Source organism: Periplaneta americana, chromosome 9 (genome assembly GCF_040183065.1).
Source record: "Periplaneta americana isolate PAMFEO1 chromosome 9, P.americana_PAMFEO1_priV1, whole genome shotgun sequence".
NCBI classification, from domain to species: Eukaryota; Metazoa; Arthropoda; class Insecta; order Blattodea; family Blattidae; genus Periplaneta; species Periplaneta americana.
The window spans coordinates 81,682,872-81,709,745 of record NC_091125.1 but is presented as its reverse complement, the minus strand read 5'-3'; positions in this window follow the sequence as shown (position 1 = coordinate 81,709,745).

The following is a 26,874-nucleotide window of genomic DNA, read 5'->3' as shown; positions in this document are numbered from 1 at the left end:
ATATGATGATGTCTCGTGACCAGAATATTGTACGAAATGGAGCTATAAAAATTGGAGATTTATCTTTCGAAGAGGTGGAAAAATTAAAATATCTTGGAGCAACAGTAACAAATATAAATGACACTCGGGAGGAAATTAAACGCAGAATAAATATGGGAAATGCGTGTTATTATTCGGTCGAGAAGCTTTTGTCATCTAGTCTTCTGTCAAAAAATCTTAAAGTTAGAATTTATAAAACAGTTATTTTACCGGTTGTTCTGTATGGCTGTGAAATTTGGACTCTCACTTTGAAAGAGGAACAGAGATTAAGGGTGTTTGAGAATAAGGTTCTTAGGAAAATATTTGGGACTAAGAGGGATGAAGTTACAGGAGAATGGAGAAAGTTACACAACGCAGAGCTGCACGCATTTTATTCTTCACCTGACATAATTAGGAACATAAAATCCAGACGTTTGAGATGGGCAGGACATGTAGCACGTATGAGCGAATCCAGAAATGCATATAGAGTGTTAGTTGGGAGGCCGGAGGGAAAAAGACCTTTGGGGAGGCCGAGACGTAGATGGGAAGATAATATTAAAATGGATTTGAGGGAGGTGGGATATGATGGTAGAGACTGGATTAATCTTGCTGAGGATAGGGACCAATGGCGGGCTTATGTGAGGGCGGCAATTAACCTCCGGGTTCCTTAAGCCAGTAAGTAAGTATGTATTTTCCACATGTTTGACTTTGGTACTGTAAGTATGCCTAGGCCTAGGCTTATACTGATGTTAGTGTTTCTTAATATGGTCATTAGAATTTTTGTAGTACTGTCATTGACGTTTTTGCAATCCTCCTTCCCACAAATTGGCATTTATGATCGACAGCCGTTATTTCATTTTCGCGGGTTACCTTGCTTGTTGTTAGATTCAAAATATTTTGGCCTACAATTATTATTCGACAAAAAATGATGTAGACTGTTATTATGATTAAATTGGTTACATTTCTCGCATTTCTAGATCAAAGTTATCAATGTTAACAATAAAAAACTGAAACATGTGATATTCTGATTGCTTATCTTCTTTGTCATAAGATCCAGTGTTATTAGTAAATATATTATCATCATCAATAATAATATAGTAATTAACTTCTTAAGTTTGTTAACATTTTTCCATCATATGAGTTTTCGGGTATATTCTTCACCTGACATAATTGGGAACATTAAATCCAGACGTTTGAGATATGCAGGACATGTAGCACATACGAGCGAATTTAGAAATGCATATAGAGTGTTAGTTGTCAGGCCGGAGGGAAAAAGACCTTTGGGGAGGCCGAGACGTAGATGAGAGAGTAATATTAAAATGGATTTGAGGGAGGTGGAATATGATTGTAGAGACTGGATTAATCTTGCTCAGGATAGGGACCGATGCGATGGCGGGCTTATGTGAGAGCGGCAATGAACTTCCGGATTCCTTAAAAGCCATAAGTAAGTAAGTAAGTATATGAATTTTCGGGTTTCAGTCCTACAAAGGACAAGTCAATTTTAACAGCCATGACATTTCTTCGATTATTCTCGAAGTATATTTTCCACTACTGTTAACTTTTTATGCGGTTTTAGGCGTTTCAAACGTTCAATGATAAACTTTTCCAACCTCTCAGAATATTATGGGATCCAAATAGTCCGTGACCTAGAATTTTAACTAAATCAGTTATGCGCATTTTTCTTGCACAGCCTTGACAAATGTATACATTTAGTGTGAACTTTGTGCGGAAGGTAAAAGAATTACTACTGGAGCAAGAGTTCATGCTAGTTCAATTTTCTGACCTCCTAGTAGGAACCGACTAATATATTTATTGAAAATGTTTGCAATTATTATGGTTTATTTTGATTGGATAATAGAATTTTCTGTGGTATAATTTTATGTGCAACGTGATATGATCTTTGAACGAGTGAACACTAGGAATTACTTTCTGAACCTTCCCCATGTCGAAAATATATCACCTTCATTCATTATTCAATATTATTTCGCCTACGATGAATAATTTTTGTCCTAGTAAAAGTCTCTGGTGTTAAAACTTACAATCCGCATCGAATAGTGTCTTGTCTGTGATTAACTCTAGAATGTATGACAGTTGGAATACGCAATAATGCATAACGGGGGTCCCTAAGATCCACTGTGTAATTAATGGAGTAAATATGAATTTTTTTTCTCTTGGGACTATGAGAAACTTAAATAGTTAACACATTATCTAATTAACAATGTCTAACACAAAATTGAACAACTAATGTATTAGTCAATTAATATTATATGATAAAAATGTCTTGTCACTACACTAATTTAAGTTCTTTAGAGAACTTTAGGGGGTGTTCTAAATCTTTTTCATGTTCCAACAAAATGAAATTAGATTTTAATATACTACACAAATCTTTTTATTTAAAATGATTTTCCTTGTGAACACAAAACTAATTACAAATTCTACAAAGTGTGATGTACAAAACACCGTTTACAGATCCTTACTCTATGTTCATTACATATTTTTACATTGCATTTGAAACATCGTTGGCACGTTTTTCTAGCGATTTTATAGACACATATAAATTAGGGATGGACAAAAATAAACGGTTATTTCGATAACCAGTTATTTTCGTACGGTTAAGTGGTTAATTACCGGTTATTTTTGTTTCCGGTTTAACCTGATAACCGGTTATTTTCCACAATAACCGAACGACCGGTTATTATTTTTTTTACAAAATATACACCGAAATCACATGTTTCTTTTTATTATTTTGTACTCTATGTAATCTAACCTGTAAACATAGATGGAGTATGGGTTACTACTTTACTCACTTTACCTGTCCATAGATGCCAAAATTAAATTAGACTCTGATTCAATGTCAATAATAAATGCCTATCTTAATCGCTACCTTTTTCTGATTGGCTTAAGTGTATATCTGGGGGTATTGGAGCATTTAAAACGACGAGTCCACACCTGTGGAGTAACGGTCAGCGCGTCTGGCTGCGAAACCAGGTGGCCCGGGTTCGAATCCCGGTCGGGGCAAGTTATCTGATTGAGGTTTTTCCGGGGTTTTCCCTCAACCCAATACGAGCAAATGCTGAGTAACTTTCGGTGCTGGACCCTGGACTCATTTCACCAGCATTATCACCTTCATATCATTCAGACGCTAAATAACCTAGATGTTGATACAGCGTCGTAAAATAACCCAATAAAAAATAAAACGACGAGAAACTTTGACTGCAATATTAATTGGTTATAGGAGAATGAGTGCCCATCAAAATGTATCATAATTGTAAAAATTATGCCATTGTTATTGTTTATTTATCTTGTCTGTAACAGTAACGTGAGTGAAGTAATTAACTAAATGCAGTTTCATATTATTCTTTTATTTTTTTATATTTTGTTTAGGAACGTCATTAATTATATTCAGCATCTAATGACGTTCTTTTAACTAGCAACTGGTTTGTTTAAAATTGATTGCAAATTGTTCTTTGATCTTTTTAAATGCAAATAACCTGTCATTTTGTTTTCCTGACTAATTTGCTGATTTTTGATATTACAAAAAATAATGACTGGTTACCGGTTATTCTTGATCGGTTAACTTCCTTCAGGTTAAATTAATTTTAAAATAACCAGTTAACCGAAAGCCGGTTATTTTCAAATAACCTCCCATAAATATAAATCTCATCGTGGGCTAACTTCCTTCAGGTTAAATTAATTTTAAAATAACCAGTTAACCGATAGCCGGTTATTTTCAAATAACCTCCCATATATAAATCTCGTCGTGGCTAGTCACATCGGTCACATCGTGAACTATTCCTGCATTAGGATGAATATTAACAATCATAGAGCCAGAGATAAAAAAAAATTGAATAATCATTTTCTAGGGGACCTAGGCCTAAAATGACATACCTTAAGGAAATCTTGAAAAAAATATGTATTCTTACCAAATTTGTTTTGGTCAATTATATATAACTGATACAACATAACACATATATTAAGATCAAGAGAAAGTGGAAAATACTGACAATCTTTAACTGAAAGGTATGTTTGAAAATAGACAAACTATGTCGTTTTAGCCAAATGACTAGAATAAAATGACACACTTAAGTTAATTTTTACATAGTTCAAAATTTTTTTTTGTTCTCTTAGATACACTTGCACATTCATTGTGTGCCCATGAGAAACATTTCTTGCACTGTAGCCATGTTTCTTCTGGTTTATATTGGCTGTAAAATTAATTGCAGTAGAGACAAGGTGCATCGTTCTCAACATCACCATCGAAGTCCCCGTTGCTTAGATCAAACTGAAGCTGTGTTTTTCCTCTGTTTGCTGAACGCCTTTCTTCTACAGCTCTTCTTTCAGCTTCCTTTAATTTTAATTGGTTAATAAAAGAGCTGCTCGATTTGGGACCCTTCATGTGTTCTCTTCCTTCTCGCCACAGATCTAGTGCCAGAGGGAATCGGGGAGATCTCTTGCTGTGTCACGTGAGGTGAAGACCTCGTTTGTGACGTTTCCGCTGCTGGAGTAGTTGTTGGTGATGGCTCTATCATATGTTCGTTTGCATTTTTTGTTGTTGAACTTCTCTTCTGTGTTGCACCCTTTGGCTCGTCTGTAGGGACTGCATTCGTTAGAGGTCTGTCTGTGGGCACTGCAGGACTAAATAAGTGATCAGGAAATATATCCGAATTGAGTGGACAAATTCCTGTTGAAGAAAATCCACCCAATGCATTGGTGATGGTTGCAGCTTTACCATAGACTTCAGAAAATAAGTCCGCAATTTGAAATTGTGTAATCACCCATCCAGGATGGTTCTTCAGCCACTTTGTAACGGCCTGATCATATGTTTTCAAAGGCCCGAAGAAAGAGACATCACGTGGCTGGAGTCGGTGGGTGCAGTGACGAGGGTAGGCTAACATGACATGTAATCACTGTTGCCAACTTCTGTTCACTATAGATCTCTAAATCCAAACTCATCTTACAATGTTTTCACAAAACTGCTTTTTGGTGAAGTAGATGCAAGTAAACTTCAGACTCGTCAAGCCTAGTTCATTCATAAGAGGATAAATCAGAGTAACAATATTCAGTGCATATAAATATTGAAAATATATTTATTTTAGAAACTTTAGGGTGTTATATATTTTAAAGAAAACCCCATCTCACCTATTTTAAATACAGTTAGTTAGCTTTACGAAAAATTCAGTCGAGCAGTGAGAGAGATGCCACTATATATTACATAATTTCACAGAAGTAATCACTAATCAGCCATTGTAAACAAATTTGACACCAATTTTGCAAATCGCTCTCGCCCATAATATTATGGCTTATCATTTCCAGTCAGAAACATGCACTTTTTTCATGTTTTCAATCATGAACATTATTTCACTAATATCTGAAGCTTAAAAGGACAAAAAATACATAACATACCTCAACAATATTATATCGTCTTGCACTTTTTTCCTTTAGTTGCACCTGCTTCACCAAAAAGCGCCTTCGCTTGCTAAAACTTGGATGTAACAACTGTTTCCAGCTTCTGTGCACTATAGAGCTGTTATTTCAAACTCAGCTTACAGTTTATGTAATATCACCCAAGTAGCCTATGTCTTTTTAGGCCTAACTCCCCTATAGGCCTATTAGTAAGGACGGAAGATAAACACCTGCGAGTGTTAACACAGTTGTAGCAATATATACAGATATACTGAAACACATACTGGCAAATGACAGTTCATTTTGTATAAATAACAATAAACGTAAGGTTTCATAGACCCCCGTTATGAATTAAAGTGGTAGAGACATAAACTATCTTACATCTAATAGGCTAAACGAAATTAACAAAATTTATTTGAGTGCCGTTGATACAAATCCAAAAGACACCTGAGAGCATACTAAAAATTACAAACAGATTCATATCATTTTACATGTAATTTAAATTGACTGAAAAATACTAAGTGTCCCGGGACCCCCGCTATATATCCTAAGGTTACGTTTTATTAAGATTTCCTCTTAATTATGGCCATAAGCTTCCTGAGGGGGGAAATTTATTTTGTTCCTTTTATTTTAATCTCTCTGTCTTGAAAATTTGCATACAAGAACAGGGAACTCTCCAAGGCATAAAACAATTCTCATTTACACAGTAACACTAGGCTACTTAAAAATATCACTCATAATCGTCATAGTCATCATCACCACATCATCATTATCATCATCACCGCACCACCATCATCACCATCTTCACCATTAAGACATGATGCTTGCGATAGTCTCTATAATATACATAGTTCATTTGAATTGAAGTTTTTGTGACTTTATTAAAAGTTGTCTTATAATAATTAATTATTGTTCGAATTAAGTGAAGAAAGTAAACCTTTAAATTACGGGAACATTGGGAAGTCAGCAGGAATGCTACCATCAAGTAGTATATTAATATATTAATTTGAACTAATATTTTTCTATGGAATGTTATTCATTTCCGTGAAAAAATATATATACAGTATTTTTAAAACTAGAATATACTGTTTTCTGGTATATTCCTAAATCTTATTTGTTATAAATTGTATATACAGTAAGATTATCTCTCATATTTATCCATCTTATTTTTAAACATATCGTGATCTGAAAATAATGTAATTGAATATGTGCATATATTTACCACATTAATTTCGTTTTTACTTTCTGTCTTAAAATCCATGAAGAAATTTTCATTAATCCCGTTAACAATATTATTGGAACGATTTTACTCTCCAGTTAGAAGAAATTAATTTACCATAATTGTAAATTCCGAGTATGACCATAATTCATCTAACAGTTAAGGAGAATTCTATCTATTCAAAGACAGGAAAAATGTATGCCAAAATCACTTCTTGGTAGCGAATGTACTTTATTCCCTTGAAAATATTTAAATGCTTTATAGGTATGTTTAGTTAACAGTCTGAAGACTGTTTGGAACCTAATACGTGATACCAATAATTCATCACTCATGACGTCATGAGACTATCCCAGAAGAAAATGGTGTAGGATGACCAGTTTCTTTCCCCCTCCATTGCATACATCGCTGACTAATGACATAATTCATTAATCAGATCTTATCATTGTATGATGTTTACAATTAAATGATTATATTGACTTGTCGGTCCAATATTATGTTCTTTAATTTGTTGCATGTTTAGTCATCTGCCTGAAGACTGGTTGGAACCTCATAAGTAGGGAGCGGATTTTTATGTGCTAAAAAATTTAAATATATTTATTTTTATGTGCTAAAAAGTACGAAAATATTTGCTAAAATAAATATATATATATATTTTTTTTTTAAATATGACAAAAATACCTTACTTAGCTTGAAAAAAAAAATTACTAGGTACTCACCAATCACACTTCAGTATCAGTTGCTAGTAGTTGTCCGAGAATTGCAGTGAACAACAAAGGTCATCTCCAAATTCTCCATCACAAATGCATGCCCATTATCTCTGAACAACGACTTATACTGTGAAAACGATCTTTCCACATCACAGGACGTCAGACGTGCATATTTAAAGAGAGGAATGTCACAAACACCTACACCGTCAATTTCACCTACAGGTACACCCTACAATACTTTAGCAACGTCACACATTTTTTTATATCCACTATTTTGCCGTGAATGCACACGTGAAGCAGCGGCAATGTGCTTGTTTCCAGACAAACGTTGGGTTATTATTATTGTTATCCAAATACTGAAACCCTATTTTACCTTTGGTATATTATTGTTGTAGTTTGTTACATGTGAAATGCATTATGTAGAGATAATACACAATTTTAAAGAATTAATAGTAGGCCTGAGTCATAGTTACAATATAAATACACTAATTAATAGACAGTAAACAATACTAAATACGTTATGCAATAATTACTTTCAGTTAAAACAAAATTAAATAAAATTAGAAATTATAACGGAAGATGTAGAGAAATTGCAAGAATATTACATAGATTTGTGATTGTATACATAATTTTAAGCAATAGTAAAGAGATAATGTACAAAATTGGCTTAGTTACGAATAAAATACCTATTATATAGTTGGTTTGCGATAGTAAAGAAATAAAAATAAAATTACTTACGGTAACAAACTATATACCTGTCATCAAATACTGAACAATAGTAAAATCTATAATAGAAACATAGTTATTGTTGTTATTACTATTATTATGTCCCAAAGAGAGACACCTTGTTTTAGATAGTGCATTAGGATTCATATCATCATTAATTTACATACAATTAATAGCTACAGTCTTGCGTGAATGTGGTGTATGAACTCTGTGAATTGTCTGTAACAACATTTTTTTCCTAAGTAAATGGTAAAGGGGTGTGCAATAATTTAAATTGCAGTCCGAGATATGATATCTTAAAAAGTGTATTTTTCTTTCGAACACTGGACAGTGAAAAATCAAGTGTTCAACAGTCTGATTCTCTTTGCATATGCACAGAGATTCTTCTGCACTTTTGATCCTAAATCTTTCAAAGTAGGAACCGAATTTTCCATGGCCGGTCATAATTGAGTGAAAAAGAAGTCGGTTGAGAACTCACTGCAACATAGTCTGTCTTGTACATTGGGAAAGAATAATTTCTTGGTCACAGAGCCTTTAACACTAGAGTTCCAGTATGTATTCCACTTGAGTGTAGTTGTGTGCTTGATCCTCTGCTTAATGTATTGTGAATTTTATTAGTAACAACAATGTAATTTATTCGTCACAACAATAATTCCTTTCTACAATTCACCTTAAACGCTCTCGTCAACAATTGGATCTTCACTCACACAGTATTCGTTATAGCACTCCACCGACGACAATGACAATTGACTTGGACTATTACGCACAACAATGAACTGTTAATCTTAACTAATATTTACAAAGCACTATTTACAAATCAGAACTACCAGTTCTCAGTTCACAGTTCTTCTATCTCAGTCACTCGAGTTCACGGTATCTCGAATCACAGACCTTCAGAGACAGCTCACTGTACTCGAACTCGGGTCCCTCCAACTGCGGTCCACTGCACTCGAACTCAGGTCCCTCCAACTGCGGTCCACTGCACTCGAACTCAGGCCTTCGGATGCTGACGCAGATGCGGACGCACACTCGAGTCGAACTCCGGCTGGCTTGCTTGCTCTGGCTTTCTCACTGACTGAATAACTGAAAACTCTGTCTAGTTCGCTGGCGCCTGCTCTTTTATAGCAAAATCATAGTTGCGAGAACCTTCTACAGGTGTGTAGAGAATTATCTCAATATCTCTACATCGACAGACGTCTGGAATAGTCGAGAAGGTCGTTCCACATTCACTGCGTCAAGTAGCAGCTGCGCGCGCAGACTCGTCGCGTGACGTAATACACCCTCTCTCTTCTCTCCACCGCGCGACGTCACTCAATGTTCCGTGGAGCCTGTGCGATCTGCTTTCATGCGGGACGCTGGTCGTGAGTTCGAATCTCACGTCGCTGTCACAGTATGAAATAGGACAGGTGGAATATTTATATTCTGAGTTGGTTGAGGCTGCTTGCTTCGCTAATGTGTCCGCTCTTTCGTCTCCTTCAGTACCTGTGTGGCCGCGCACCCACATTAAGCAAATACGACCTTCAAATTTAAGTATTAGGGATCTAATTTCGACGGCTATGGAATGCAAGTTGTATTTATTGTCAATGGCAAATGTTGGGTTACCTGAGAGCTCTGATCTGCACTTACTGATTTACCACATGGTTGGAAAATAAACACTTTTCCATCGGTAGTAAAAATGTTTTTAAATTCATCTACATATTCCTGTAGACGCGATCTTAAATTCGATTTGATTTTAGGCATTTTAAGAGGCTAATATACATACGTCTTAACGTAAAAAAATGTTTCTAGCTACTGACTGACAATGTCGGCGAAAAGCTACCTATAGCAACGCCACCACGTCTACACTACGCAGCTTATGCTTATGGTCCGATAACCGGGAATCACAACAAGATGTATTTCCTCACTTCATAGGCATGAACGAGAGGCGAGAGATTTGTTTAAATTAAATAATGTTTATACCCGAGTTCTTATCCTTTGTGTTTCACAAACACAGCGCGGAATGAAATCATCTTCAGCAACAATAAACATTCCTAATTATGTGTTGCAAAATCTCTCCTTGTCCATGTTAATTTATTCTCATATAATAGCACTGATATGCTGCCTAGCAGGTCTCATAACTTGAGGCGATATTATTACAAAAATGGATCACGGATACAACACACAGTGCTTAGAAACACGAATCAACTAAGAATTCTTAAAAAGATAACATATTTCTGAGTGATATAATTGATTTAGTTTTAAAATATTTAAAAGTTCTTGTAAAAAATTATTTAAGTAAAAAAACTCCAAGATTTATGTGTTTATAATAGATTTCCTGAAAATATGTATTTACGTAATTTTTTTGTGAAAATATGTGTTTTTATGTGAAATAAAATTCGGGTTTTAAACTTGAAACTTGACATTCGGAAATTTAACTTTGTTAATTGTGTTTCATCACACGCAGGAAAAATATTTAATCACATAGGAATCCGCTCCTTACTCATAAGTAGAGCTAGGACAAGTATCCACTGAAGCTGAAATCAAGTTACCTACGTTACCAAGTTATGCGTGAAGTCATACGGCACAAACTGACTCAGATCTGTACAGTCTCTGGTAAGATAGTAGTACGGACAAGTTAACGTTGTTTTGCAGTCGCTCCGTCTTCATACCCTATTCTATGGTTACGTGAAATTCAATATCATAAACATCACGTGTTGCCACATTACATACGTTATTTGAGAAATTTGGCAGACAACGAATTGAAAAGCATCCAATGTCAGTTATATCTTGCATAAATTAGGGATTACAAACAAAAATCGTTAAAGCAACACTGTAATACTGAAGGCAGAGCTGCCATAAGATCTGCACAATCGCCTGTTTCAACCAAACTATATGAAAATTTGTTATTCATATAAAATAAGTTTGCAGACGTGACAAAACCATTAAGAATTGAGAAAGTGTGATCCTTGCGATTTGTGAAATAACTTTATTAAACAAACTGATAAGCTCAGAGCATCTCCTGGGCTTGTCACAGAAAGAGTGTAGCTGAAAATGAAAATCATTTTTGAGAATAATCCTGGCTACAATGGTTAAAATAATAAATTGTTTGCCAGAAACTCACAAAATCTATCAACTTTTCAACACGATTGACAATATCTTCTGTTCTCTCCCAGCAATGAAGAAGCTTCACTTTTGAAATATTCATTGCAATGAGTTTGACGAACAAAGAGAAGATGGCGATACGAATTAATGTATAGTACATTTTGTATTCCAAAAACTATCTTTATTTACCAGACACAGGGGAATCTACAGATTGTATTTATTTTTTTTATTTTATTGGGTTACTTTACAACGCTGTATCAACATATAGGTTATTTAGCGTCTGAATGATATGAAGGTGATAATGTCGGTGACATGAGTCCGGGGTCCAGCACCGAAAGTTACCCAGCATTTGCTCGTATTGGGAAAACCCCGGAAAAAACCTCAACCAGGTAACTTGTCCCGACCGGGATTCGAACCCGGGCCACCTGGTTTCGCAGCCAGACGCGCTGACCGTTACTCCACAGGTGTGGACTACTGATTGTAGGCCTATGTTGTAATTTCTTATTTCTTCAGTTTACAAATTATTTAATGATTGTTATAATATGAAATGATTTGTTTACTGTACATTATAAATTTGTTTGATATCTCTTGTTAATATTTACACTGTACTGTAGTTAGCTACTTATACACCCCTGTCCTTACTGTTTACAGTTCAGGTTACCTGAATTGAGTCTTCTACCACTCCTTCCAGACAAGATATACTCGCAACGCGCACAGATTACAAGCAACGGGATATTTGCCCAGGCTCTACTTATAAGTGACGACACCAATAAGGTATCACTCAGAGATAACTAAGCCAGATACGGCAGCCAGTTTCTTTCTTCCTCCATTGTATACTTCGCTGACTAGTAACATATTACAGTAATCAGACTCAAGATATATGCAACATAGTTCTTCCTCTGACTCTGGTACATATCATGTGAGACGTAGGCTACTGTCTGATAATAGATGTATCAGCCAGAATCTCAATCACAGGTTTTATGACCTGAAAATAGTTTACACTTCCTATAATTATGAAGTAAAAGCATTGCCAAATCTCGTTGGTATATAAATTGATGTGTCAATATTACGCAACTCGTATGATTAACGATGTATAAGCACTAAGGTATTCACAGTATAGGAAGGCGAATTGATAGAGTGAATACATGACAAAGGTCTTCATGCTTCCTTTCTTATGGAAATTTCATCGTGGAGGTGTTCGATACTGCAAGACGGCGTCGCACGCATATGGGCATAAAGGAGAGCACACCTGCCTATTGTCATGTAACAAAGACATTACTGGAACAGACTCTAGGGAATTTGGCTGAAGAATTGACAGGACTGATGAAGAACAGCGAGGGAATTTCGCCATAACCCTGTATGAAGACAGTGATAAAACTTGCCTTGTAATGTCTCTCCGAATTCCTGAACGTCATATAAATTTTGCTTTGAAAACATGGAGCTTACATAATGTTGGTAATACACTTGTGTTTCGGTTACTTTTTATGTTACCAAACTAATAAAGTTTGCAGGAATTATAGAGGGAATGGCAATAAACTTGATTTGTTGCCCTCAGGGAAATATAGAGTGGTTTTAGTCGTAATATAGAGTGGAATAATGTCAGTAAATAGAAAAGCTGCTGTAAGCATACATATTTCCTACTTTTTTTGTCTCTTAAATGGCCAGGTTTTTTTTTTTTTTTTCGATATAACACATAAGTATATTTAAACCTACCAAATTTTGTACCATTTGAATTATTATTCATCTGTACATAGGTACACAATAATAATTAATCGTCCACATCTGTGGAGTAACGGTCAGCGCGTCTGGCCGCGAAACCAGGTGGCCCGGGTTCGATTCCAGGTCGGGGAAAGTTATCTGGTTGAGGTTTTTTCCGTGGTTTTCCCTCAACCCAATATGAGCAAATGCTGGGTAACTTTCGGTGTTGGACCCCGGACTCATTTCACCGGCATTATCACCTTCATCTCATTCAGACGCTAAATAACCTAAGATGTTGATAAAGCGTCGTAAAATAACCTACTAAAAATAATTAATCCATAACACATTGTTTCTGAAAATTTCTGCCGATTCATATCATACTCTTATGTTATGTAAGAAAGATTGATAAGAGAAACATTAGGCCTATAGCTGTTTAATATGTTATTTTTGCAAATAATTTAATGTTATTGTGGTGATATTATTATTATTATTATTATTATTATTAATTATATAGGCCTACATGAAACTTAATTTTCAGATGGGTTACAATGAAGTCGAACGTCACTTATAATCCATTTCCTAGCTATTTATGATTTAATTTGGTCTATTTTAATAGAATTTTAAAAAAATAATAGAAGATTTAACGAAGTCCCATTGATTACGCGAAATTTCTGAACTCAAATTAAAATAGAGTAATATAATACAATATGTAGTATATTTAATGGTGTAGTGTACTTTATTTGATATTCGTGTAAAATCCAGTACCCAATATTTTATCTTTGAAAATAATATATTTAAACTCCACTCCATATCAATGGACTAGTACATGTAGCCTACAAATATATATCCACACCTGTGTAATAATGGACTCATCCAGACATTTCGCGCTTATATTATTCGTGCAACATAGTCGCATCCTGTGAGTGCAAGCGACCTCGAATGAAGTCAGGGTTCGCTGCAGTGTAATAAGCCGTGGATTATGTAAGAAAGTTATTATAGTTTTATTTGTCCAAATTACCATGAGTGACGTCACATTTTCCAGAAAACCTTTAATGTTAAAACCTTACAATTTTTTTCCTTGTAGTAAATCAAGTTTGGATGTTCCACGTCAAAATTGTAAACATTGTTAGCATGTGAATTGAAGTGCACATATTGCAATTTTCCTGTTTATGACGGTCGAGGAGAAGCAGTAATTCTGGTGGAATGCTAATGAAGCAAACTGACTGTGTACTCGCCATTTTGGAACTGGAAGACGGAATCGCCCTTTAAAAGGGAAAGTGGTGAGTATTGTACTGTACATGTGCAGGTTTCACTCAGCTGTTTGTGTAAATGCAAGCCATTGTGCTTGGCGGTACAGAAAATCGATGAGAAAGCTCTGTAGAATGCGGCAGCGTGCGTGGAAATACACTCTCGCATCATTTGCAGTGTATATTCATTCCTATGTTATGACCATTACTCAAACATGCACTTGGTTTATTTAAACTGTTTTACCTCTGGAAGGATAAGAGGCTTTCGGTTATGTTGATTCTCGTAAGTAAAATCCTAAACAAAAGGAATTTCAATTTCAATGTAATTTCAGTTCAGATAGTAACAGTAAAGTATGTGTAAGATTATGTTTTAAAATTGTTTTACCTTTAAATAGTATGAATATTACCGTTATGTATCATTGTGAGATTATTAGAGACATATCACAATATTTATATTTACTATCATCATTATCATCATCATCATCATCATCATCGTTATTGTCACAATCAACGTTCAGGATTGGTTCCTTCTGGATCTGTTTCCACTACAAATTTTACCAATAATTTATTGATCTGTCCATCTTTTCAACGGCATCCCCAAATATATCTTTTCAGCCGGTATTTACAGTCTTACTAATAAATCGTGTATAGTTTTTATACGAGACTTATGCAGAGTTGAGACAGAAAGCTTTATTAATAAACCATGCATAAGCGATGGATGTATAAATAGGCTGTAACTATACAATGGGAATTGCTTTGCAGTAGTTATATACACGAAACCCCTTGTTTAAGCGTTGTATTTAGAGAAAAAATGGCCGCCCCTCTAACAGCTGTTCGTATCGACTGTCATTTTATGTTGATGGTTGCCTTGTAACTACAGAAGAACAAACCAAAGAGCATAGAATAATTAAAATAATATTACTGTAGCTTGTACTCTTTGACCAAAATATAGTGTTGTAATCGATTAGAGCCAGTTGTACTATCGATACTTAACACGCCACACTAGAGCGCTCTACGGATGCAATAGAGAATTTCAGATATTCTATTACCTTTCGTAACGAAGTAATGACGAAACTATGACGTAGCTGTGCAACAGTTATACTGTTATACACGACGGTAGTGATTATTAGTAAGGAATTTACACACGACTTACAAACGAGCTACTCATTGTATAAGTATAAGACAGTTAAACGTCTATATATATAGAGTTTTTATTAGTAAGATCGTTAGTGTATAACTGCTCTTAATAACCTGATGTTGTTCATCTGTAGTATGCTGTGTCCACTTTATTTTATATTGTTCGAGTTTTGTGCATATTTCTTGTACTGTTCATTTTGTTTCTTATTTCATTACTTTTACTGTTCAGCATTCTGTAGCCCCCCTACTGCTCTTAGAAATTTCATTTAGTGTATTTTCTATGTATGAAATTTCTTCATATACAGTACCATACATATCTCTGGGCCATATAATAATGTTGGATTACTATAATTTTATACAATTTCATCTAGGTATCTTGTCTTGTTTTTTCACGTAAAGTTCTTCTTATGGTCCTGCAAATGCATTGAATTGTGGTTATTTCTTCTTGAATATCCTGGTATGACGTACTGTATCAGTTATAACCTAAGAATTACTGTTTGAAACTTGTTCTATGAGTTTCTTATCAATGATCATGGAACCTCTGTGATTCTATTTGTAGAAATCATCACTTTCGTTTTAGTGTTCGAAATTTTCATGTTTAATTGTGGTATTACTAGACTCAATTTATGTGCCATGGTTTTGTAAGTCGTCTTCAGAATTTGTCATTGTAAGTTTAACATCAGCGAAGAGTATATTTCGTAATGTGTATTGTGCTCGTTATATATACATATATATATACATACATATAATCCTCTGATTGAGTTCCTGGCTAATGTGTACATCTATTACCAGGCAGTACATCTCACTTGACGGTGTCAGAGGAAAAACAATTGTTTGTATGCTTCTGAAGTCTGATTAGTGTAATGTTTAGCAATTTAACAATTTTATTGTTCTTCCTCTGACACATATCGTCAAGTGAGATGTACGGCTTCATAATATGTGTATATATCAGCCAGAACCTCAATCAGAGGATGGAAAAACGTTAAGTTTTACTAAATCATGGGACGAATACCTTATTTGTTAGTCATATTTTATGTTTATCATAAGGGAGCGGTTACACAACTGAGAGAGAAAATTACTTATATCGATGTGTTAGATTAATGAGATATGAAACAAAAAAAGTTAAAAAAAATAGTAATTAAAGTGAAATGTAACTTTTAAGAGAAGCGATCTGTGAATGCATATTAAAATTATGGTAAAACATTCACTGACAATTTTCGTAATATCTGTCACAATATTTACGATAGAAAAATACATTTTTTATAGAATGTACTACATTCCTGTTATTTTCGATACAATTAAATACAAACACAATGTATAATAAAACATAAAACAAAAATCACGACACAGTAATAATAAGAGTAAATACATTAGTATAATAAATAATATAATATACTGTATATATGCGATTATTATACTATATAGAGTGTAATCACCTGCTTATACAAATTAATGATAAAATACATACATACCGGTAATTAATTTATATGTATACACAGTAACACCTCTAACGAAGTCTGTAATTTGTGGGCAAACAAGACTTGCAAATTAAACAATAGAACTAACTTGATAAATCATATAACATATATAACAGTCATTACAACCATCTGCTTGTGCAAGATTAGATTACAAAATCCAAATATATTTAGTTACAGGTAACATCTCTAATGATTTCTATTTCTTTGTGGGGAAACATTGTAAATTATACAATACAAATTGGTAGATAAACAATCATAACATTTGTAACATACAACACAATCCGCTACGAATTCAAATTGCATAATAAAATCCAAACATAAGCTTAGATTCGTAAAATAGTAATATCGATATCACATTTATCAGAATAATTATCTTCATTTTTGCTAATACCAGTTAATATTATAATCACTTTTTTTTTGGCTTACCCTACGTTGTTTTCATCCAATGTCGATTTACGTTCGAACATGGTAGCGTGTAATACACAATTAATATTCTTACGTTTTCATCTCCGGAGATATTAAATGCAACACTTGAAACTGCTGTCTGCTATCTTCGACATTTACCATATCGTGATAGTTCATTCTCGCTGTCAGTTTGATGTGGGTGGAGTCACCAGTTGGAAATTGTCCCGGTATAGTATTAACGCAGTCTAGTATATACAGTCACGAAGCTCAATACGTAGTAAATATGCATCCATAGATAGTTGCTAACCACTAGGATCGCTAATATCGCCTCATTACAGATAATGCGAAATAGTACTGGCACAGTCTTTTGTTCCTAGCACCCTCAGAACTCAAGCTTCGTGACTGTATATACTAGACTGTGGTATTAACGTGGCAGCTCGGTTAGCGGCATTAATCAATTAATATCAGAAATCGCAATCTCACTTGAAGGAAGCGGACGTGCGGAGACATAGTGTTCTGTATGGATATTGATTTCGGTTGAGGAGTTGGAAATTTTGTACTGCTCTAGTTAACACACTGGCAGAGATTTGCACAGCAATCAAGGTTCATTTATGACGCTATGTGGAAACCACAGTCGCGGGATTCAATCCCGTCCAGGTTATGGATGTTTGTTTGCTATAAATGTTATTCCCTGTGTTGTCTTAACACACTGACGTCACATCATGGGAGTTTAGCCGCGTGTTTCTGCCATCATCAACATTGAGCTTATTAGCTATTTCCGTCCTCAAATTTTGTACACCGAGTTCTCTATCTTGTAGGGTGACGTCTTCCTTCGAACAGATAATCTAAGACTCTCTTCTTCCTTTTCTTATCCATCATCATCATCATCATCATCATTATAATCATCATCATCATCATCATCATCATCATCATCATCACCATCATCAATGTTCATGTTTCCCGTAAGTGATAAAGAAATTATAACTATTGCTAAAACTTAAAAAAATAATGTGGCTCCGGGTGTTGATGTTATCACTACTAGAACACTCAAAATGATTATTGAACCTATATCGAAACCACTAACCCATGTCTTTAATTTGTGCCTATCACAAGGTGTATTTCCAACTGATCTAAAATGTGCTGTGGTAATACCTATATACAAATCTGGAGACAGAAACAATCTCAGTAACTACAGACCATCTCACTCTTACCAAGTCTCTCTAAACTATTAGAAAGATGTATTAAAAGCAGGCTAATTAATTTCTTAGAAAAAAAACAGTCTATTAAGTCAAAAGCAGTTTAGCTTCCGTACTAACATGAGCACAGACGACGCTATTATGAACGTAACATCAAGGATTATTAAAGAATTAGACTCGGGTAAAAAATGTTTAGGAGTTTTTCTGGATATTCAAAAAGCCTTCGATACTGTAGACCATAATATACTCACTTCTAAACTTCAATCCTACGGTATTAAAGGAATCGCTTTAAATTTATTTAAGTCATACTTAAGCAACAGATCCCAATTAACGAAATTTAACGACCAACACAGTGAAATTCGTAATATAAATATAGGTGTGCCACAAGGTACGGTTTTAGGCCCTCTACTATTTTTAATATACATCAATGACTTGCTAAATATTGATATAGGAAACACATCTGGAAATATATTCGCATATGCCGATGATACAGCCGTAATTTTTAGTGGGTCGAATTGGAATGATGCCTACCTAAATGCTAATAGAGGTATAAATATAATTAAGAAATGGTTAGATGAAAATTTGCTCTCATTGAACATTTCAAAAACAACTGCATTTCCTTTTACATTAACGGCTTCTAGTCTGAGAAAAATCAAACTCGATAAGCATACAAATTTAAAAATACACAATTGCAGTAACATAAACTTGATTGATTGCAATTGCTCTACCTTGACAGAATCCACGCAAGTAATATACTTAAGTGTTATCATTGATCAACATTTAAGATGGAATAAACATGTAACATATTTATGTAATAGGTTACGGAAAACAATTCACAACTTTGTAACCCTTCGTGCATATATGCCTATCCATGTTCTCCGTGTTGTTTATCTAGCCTTGTTTCAATCAGTCATTCAATACGGAATAATAGGATGGGATGGAATGACAAAGACTATCCTAACTCCTTTAATATTACTACAAAAACGTATCATCAAAATATGTCTGCATAAACCACTTGATTATCCGACACAATTGATTTATTCTGAATTCCAAGTACTAAAAATTGAGCAAATATATAAACATACATTACTAACTTGTTTTCACAAAAATCGAATGAATTTTATAACTGAGAAACATATACATAACACCAGAAGAAATGTCTCAACTCTTCTGGCAGAACCTAAATGCCACACTACAGCTGGATTAAGACACAGTAGGAATTATGGACCAAGACTATACAATTCAGTATTGAAAAATAATCCGGACCTAAGCAATTTACACATTCTTAAGTTTAAAAATAAAGTGAAAATGTTTGTATGATATTTATCAATTTTATTTTATTTTTTTTATTTTTTTATTGTTACTAGCATTTTGTATTTATCTGATGCATGTAACCTATAAGATAAAACATTGTAATAAATATAAATAGATCATTTTCTTAATTAATAACAGTGTATATCTCCAATAAATGATTTATTAGCATCGCCACAAATACACTTGATTGTACTTGTCAATAGAGAGTTCTTGAAATTTATATTTTCCCCACCATTCATAAAATATTTTTGATACGATACCTCTTGCACAAAAGGGGAGATCTATAACTGAAACTAGATTAATATATTTCAGTAACAGTTTGACTCGTAGACATTTTGTTTTTGCAGCATTAACTTTCCATGATTGTACGAGAAGATTCGAAGAGAACGGCACTTACGTAGACTTTCGGCTCCCCCCTACTACCATTAATGCACAACACAATGTCAATACGGCGGTTGCTGTCGTCTGCGATACAACGAACTTTTCTGTTGATTTTCGAGTTCATTTTTTTCCGGTTATTACATGCTTATTTAAGTTGTGTTAACTCTCGCTAGTGGTTTTATATTTTATTTTATCCGTCTTAGTATTTATTTTATTATTGTAAATATTTTTGTTTTATCACTATTGTTATTATTATTATTATTATTATTATTAATATTATTATTAGTGAATTATTTTGTATTACAATCTTTGTATCATTTCTGTCACGATTATTTTATTATTATTATTATTATTATTATTATTATTACTATTATTTATATCTTCAGCATTATTATTTGATCCCTGTAAAATTTTATGTAGACTACTGGACTGTACCCGAGCACGAGCATATGCTCATTTCGGGTATCTATTCACCTGTATTCATTTCAAATGTAAATTGTAAATAAATTTGAATTTGAATTTGAATTTTGAATTTGAATACCTGTTTGGGGTGGAATCTTTTCTGATGACATTATTTGTACAGCTGTCAAAAAAAAAAAAAAGTGGCCGCACTCGTGAACAGCGAATATTTTCTAAGTCCACTTCTGATCACGGTGATGTTACACGATGCAATGCACTTGTAGAAGCAGTTTCGGAACTATGGAGTTATCTGAACTGCGACCGAACACGAGCACTGCTCATTCGGTCCTCAAATTTTGTTAATATTATTGTATCATTTTTTTATATTGATTGTATTATTTTATTTCTATTTCTATTGGTATAATTATATTCTGTATTCTGTATATTTAAAAAATAATAAATTATAATAAATCTGATATTTGCGTCTTCTAGAGCAGCGGTAGCGAGTTCGCTTAATGATTCGAAAGTTGTGAGTTCGAGTCTTGTTCAAGTTATCATTTTATTTTGTTATCGTTCGTTAGCGATATAAATAATATTCAAGTTATCATTTGTATTCTGTTATCGTTTTTTAGCGATGTAAATATTATTCACATTAATATTTTATTTTGTTATCGTCAGTTAGCGATGTATATAATATTCAAGTTATCATTTGTATTCTGTTACCGTTCTTTAGTGAAACAAATATGCTAATATTCAAGTTATAATTTATATTTTGTTATCGTTCTTTAGCGATGATGTTAGATTTGAAACAATACAGTTACATAATACTAGTGTTAGTTTTTTCTTCTTATATTATTACATTATACTATCCTGTAACACAGTAAAATGGAAAGGAGTGACGAGGATTTGAACCCGAGACGTTGACATCTAAATACCAAAGTTCTTCCGACTGAGCTACGGAGTCACAAGTAAAGAAGCATATGCGGAAAAATTGGCCCAATCCCCCTCTAAGACGTCCTGATGAGTTGTAGAAACTCGTCCAGGATGCGTGGGATGCCAAGGCTGAGAACTGAATACACTAGTCGATTCCGTGCCCACTCGATTGCAAGATGTGATCGAGATGGGTGGAATATGGACTAAATAATGAATCGTGGCTTTTTATTTTGTTTCTTAACTTTTATTTATTTATTTATTTATTTATTTATTTATTTATTTATTTATTTATTTATTTAATTTTAAGGCAGACACGAGTAAGTTAGTTTTGTTTACGCTACGAAATATATTTTTGTTGAGAATATAATCTTTTTTCTTTCCATTTGCAGCCATAATGTCATAATAAATAATGATAAAGTCATGTCATAATACATTCATGATCCTGATGTTAATTACTAAACCAATCATAAAAGGGGCAGAAGTAATTATATTTTCTCTCCCTCTTAAAAACAAAACAAAAAAAAACATAAAAAGCACTAGGTTGTGTTTGAACGCACGACCTCACGAATACCAGCCCGAAACACTACCATTACGTTACTTTAATTATAACTGTAGATATCAGGCCACGTGGTCCAACAACATGTAAGATCACCTATCTCCGAATTGTAGCGGAGATACCCGAAGGGTTTCCAGAGAGCGGCCACTTTTTCTTTAGACAGTTGTACATGGTGATACCAATATTGCTTCTTTTCCTTTATTTTTTATACAGCATTTTCATTTGAAGTTCTACTCTTATTTCTATATTTCTGTTTTATCGAGTAAAATTTAGCCTACAACAGATATCAAGAATTTCATTTCAGCTGCATCCAGTCTTCTTCCATCAGTTCTTGTGAGGGGCCAAGTTTCACACCCTTACATTAAGGAGGACAATATCATCGTTTTGTAAACTTTGCCTGCTCTTCCTTGTTTTAGGCCCTGTTTTCCTCTTGATAGTCCCACACGTACATTTAAACTTTTTGAACTTTTATTTACATCTCATTGATTATTCCTTCAAGATATTTTGCAGCCAAGGTAATTTAAACTTATAAACTCTTCCACTATCTCTGTATTTATCACATTTTTTTCTCCTTGTTTTCCTATAAAGGCCATAATTTTTGTCAGTTTTGTAGAGATTTTTAAGTTACATATTTTTACTATATTTCCTAAGGAATGAGCTGCCCTTTGAAGTCCGCTTTCAGAATCTCACATTACTAACTCGTCGGAACCAAGGAGAATTTGTATTTAAAACTGTTTCATTTAATATAACTTGTTCTTGAAGTTTATCCTGTCCCTCTTCTATTGTTTCATGTAAATATCGTTCAAGTAATACAGATTACAGTGGAAATTCTTGTTACTTCTAACTTTTTCTGAAAATGTGTTTCCATTGTTAAATTTATACATTTTTAAGAAAAAAATACTTTCAACTGTACCGATTAACTGATTTGGAAATCCTTTCCCACACATTATGTTTCATAGTTTACTTCTTTACATACAGTCGAACGCTTTTTCATAATCAATATATAACAGATGAGTTTCAAAATTATATTAAAATCTGTTTGCAAGGAAATGTTTAATTGTAAAGATATCTATACAGGATCTCTCCTTCCTAAATCTATTTTTAACTTCTAAAAGTAAGGTTCCGTTATGGTATTTATACGTACTTATAATTTTGACATATATTTTATATGTCGCTGTGAGAAGATTGATATCTCTGTACATGTTTTGTAGTCCATAATATTTTTTCATTAGTTTCTTGTTCATTAGCCAATATTTTTATATATGCTCATATGATCGTTCTGACGTTTGCGAATCTGCCGGAGTAAGTTATTTCATTTCTGAATACTAGATACATACAAGACGAAATTAATTTTTCTTATAAAAACATGCGGAACCTAAGAGGAAAGCAGAAAATATGAAAGATTTAAAAATGCTGGATTTGTAATTAAAGATCTGCCCTTGGGCAAAACACCATGAATGAATGAATGAATGAATGAATGAATGAATGAATGAATGAATAAATTAATGGACGAAAGAATGAATGAATGAATGAATGATTTAATTAATTAATGTTAGCATTGCAGATGTGTATAACGACTGGCCCTCTAGCTCCGTATCTTTTTCAAAGAAGCCTCATTCTCATCTTCAAGACCTATAACATTTTTTTTCTTTTTCTGTGTGAAGTTCGAGTCCGCGAAGCGTGCGACTAATGATGAAATATGAAGTTTAATATCAACTTAAGATTAATGAAAATAGTTAAAGGAAAGATCCGTAAGAAGAAATTTAAGAGCAAACAAAAATTCCCGTTAGATCTATTGATATTTGACAATGGAGAAGTTGCATGGATTTAATTTTCCATCGAAAGTTGCTTCTGCAAGAGGTAAATATGATGCAGTCTCATAACTTGAGAAACTTTGTATTCACCGATGAAGTGCTAATAAAGTGTGAGTCCACCGCTGTGAAGTAACGGATGTCTGGCCTTCAAACGAGTGGGCCCGCGTTGAAATCCTGTTTGGGATTAGTTACTCGTACTTGTTTGAAGTGTTTTCCCGGATTTTCCCTCAACCCATAAAAGGCAAAATACTGGGTAACTTTCGGCTCTGAACCCTGCACTCATTTCACTGGCATTAACGTCTTTATCTCACTCCGACGCTAGATAACCATCAAGGTTATAAGAAAAATATGCCCATAATTAATTCCCCAATGAAACAATTTTTCATTTGGCATCTAAAAATATTTAGGGTGAGCAAGACAAATGAGTGAGTGAGTGAGTGAGTGAGTGAGTGAGTACAACTCTACACATTTCCATAATCCCTTTCAATATAAACAAATACAGTATCTTTAGAGAACAAAAGGTAAGAATTGTCATTGTCAACGACGACATCATCATGATTGTGTAATAATAATGTTTCGAGGTTAGCACTCTACGGTCGTTATTTTCCTATTTCAGAGGATTTTTAATCAAAATCTGAGAATAAAATTAGCAAGTCTGCTCACTAATGTGATGAGCATGGCGAAAGGTAATTATGTAAGACAGTGTATCCCAAAATTTCTAGGGGATTGTGGCGACAGACGAGGAAATTAAAATATTAATCTATGTGTAATATCACGTATTTTATAAAACGTGTGTGTATAAGCTGCAAATTACAAAAACATTTCTACATAATACCAAAATACAATAACAATAATTAAACTTCTGCTGGTTAGATGAAAATGTACGAAATAATTATCATCATTGTAACTAACTTTGCTGAAATTTCAGTGTTGAAGTACGTAAAAACTGTATATTCTAGTATTAAGTAATTATTAATTAGAAGTAGTATGTGGTAATGAAATTGGGTATGAACTCTCGGCTTATTTCTGTAAGTTTAGAATGTAAACTCATAGCTATAATGTCTTTTATTTCCTAGATGGAAAAGAGTTTTTTTTTTTTTCGTATGGGGATATGAACAATCATAATTGTGTAAAAGCCATGCTGTGTAGGGAGTCGTGTAGCAGTCACAAAAATAGCTCGCAGCTTGGGGACAACACGGCTCGGCCATTAGCTCTTATGAAGGCCGTCACAACAGCTTGGAAACCGAACGTGACCTGCCAGTGGCGTGCAGACAGATGACAAGACGGCAACAAGTTCTCGTGACAAGTCATCACAACAGATTGTAAACTCGCTCTGACTTGCGTAATCCAGATAAGAATGATGGGAATCCGCCCAGAAGCTCTCGTCATATTAAAGCAAATTTGCAAGAAAGAAACAGTCACTTTTCAGTGGCGTGCTCTCTTAAACAATAAAGGCTGGTTCACAATAAACCGGAAACGGAAACGACAACAAAAACGGGAACGGAAATAATGTTAAAATGAATGTATTTAAATGTGAGCATTCAGAATAGTTAATTGTGAATACTCACATTTAAATGCATTTATTTTAACAATATTTCCGTTCTCGTTGTCGTTTTTGTTCCCGGTTTATTGTGAACCAGCCTTAAGAGTACACAATCATATAGTTATTAACTCGGGAGAAGTTGATACATACAATATTCTTCGGGTGGTTTCATATTCCTATATTTTTCCAAGGCTAGCGCCTCATTAGATTTTTTCTGTTATAATTTTGAGAGGGTGAAGTAAAAAATGTCCATGTTGAATCTTTCGTACACTACTTTTAACACTTGAATATAAATAATTGATTAAATGTGTTTTCTTAATACTTGCGGCTTTCTTTTGATGTGCAATAATATATAATTTCTTTGGCAAGAATGTCCTTACTTGCTTTAATACTTCCCGGCCCATTATACACTATCAACGAAAAAGTAATTGGGCACCGTTTTTGCCCCTTTAGAACCTCGTGGTACCACTTCTTGTTGCTAAAACAGCAGCCACCCTGTCAGGCATGCTCCCACAAGTTTGTGTAGGATATCCACTGGAATGCGTCGCCATTCCTCTGCAACATGGCACTCAGTTGGACAATGGAAGTTGGCCGCATCTCCCGAGACCTCAATCGCCGATCCAATTCGTGTCAAAGGTGCTCAATGGGATTGAGATCAGGAGACTGTGCAGGCCAGTCAAACTGGTGAACATTATTGTCTGCATACCACTGCATAGTGCCGCCGAAATATGGGGTCAACTTCCATTGTCCAACTTAATGCCATGTTGCAAGAGGAATGGCGACGCATTCCAGTGGATATCCTACACAAACTAGTGGAGAGCATGCCTGACAGGGTGGCTGCTGTTCTAGCAACAAGAGGTGATACCACGAGGTTCTAAAGGGGCAAAAACAGTGCCCAATTACATTTTGGTAGATAGTGTATTCAACTGACATTTGTATTATGAAATATATGTTTTGTTTTATTTTATATTATTTTATATAAGTGTAAATTCTTTAACGGAATACTGAATTCAAAGAAAGGTTTATGAACATTTAAACTGAAGTAATAAACCCGCAGAGGATAGGTTATTGAATTTACGAAGACATGAAAGTAATTATTCTATCATAACTGAGCTGCTGGTCTGACAAGTATATTCTCTACGGATTACCGTGTATTGTTCGAAGAAAATTCTTCTAGTAGGAAATAGCCAACACAGAGAGAGAGAGAGAGAGAGAGAGGGAGAGGGAGAGAGAGAGAGATTGTAATTGCTTGCATTTTGGTGTGATTGTCATTTGAATTTGGTACTTGGCAAAATGATCCTAAATCGACCACCGACGGGTTAAAATATTGTGACAGCTGCAACGGGGTTTGAACACGCGTCCGACAGGGCGCGCTGCAGACGAAACGCTGATACAGGGAGCATCTGCATGCTGAAGGGCAGAGGGGGTGTATTACGTCAACGCGACAAGGGGAGGGTGCGCGCGCAACTGCTGCGTGCGGAGTGAAGGGGGGACGGACCCTCCCGTCTCTTCCAGAAGCCCGTCGAAGTGGAGATATCCAGATAATTCGAGAGAGCTATCTCTGCACACCCGTAGAAATTTCTCGCAACTATGATTTTGCTATAAAAGAAGAAACGCGG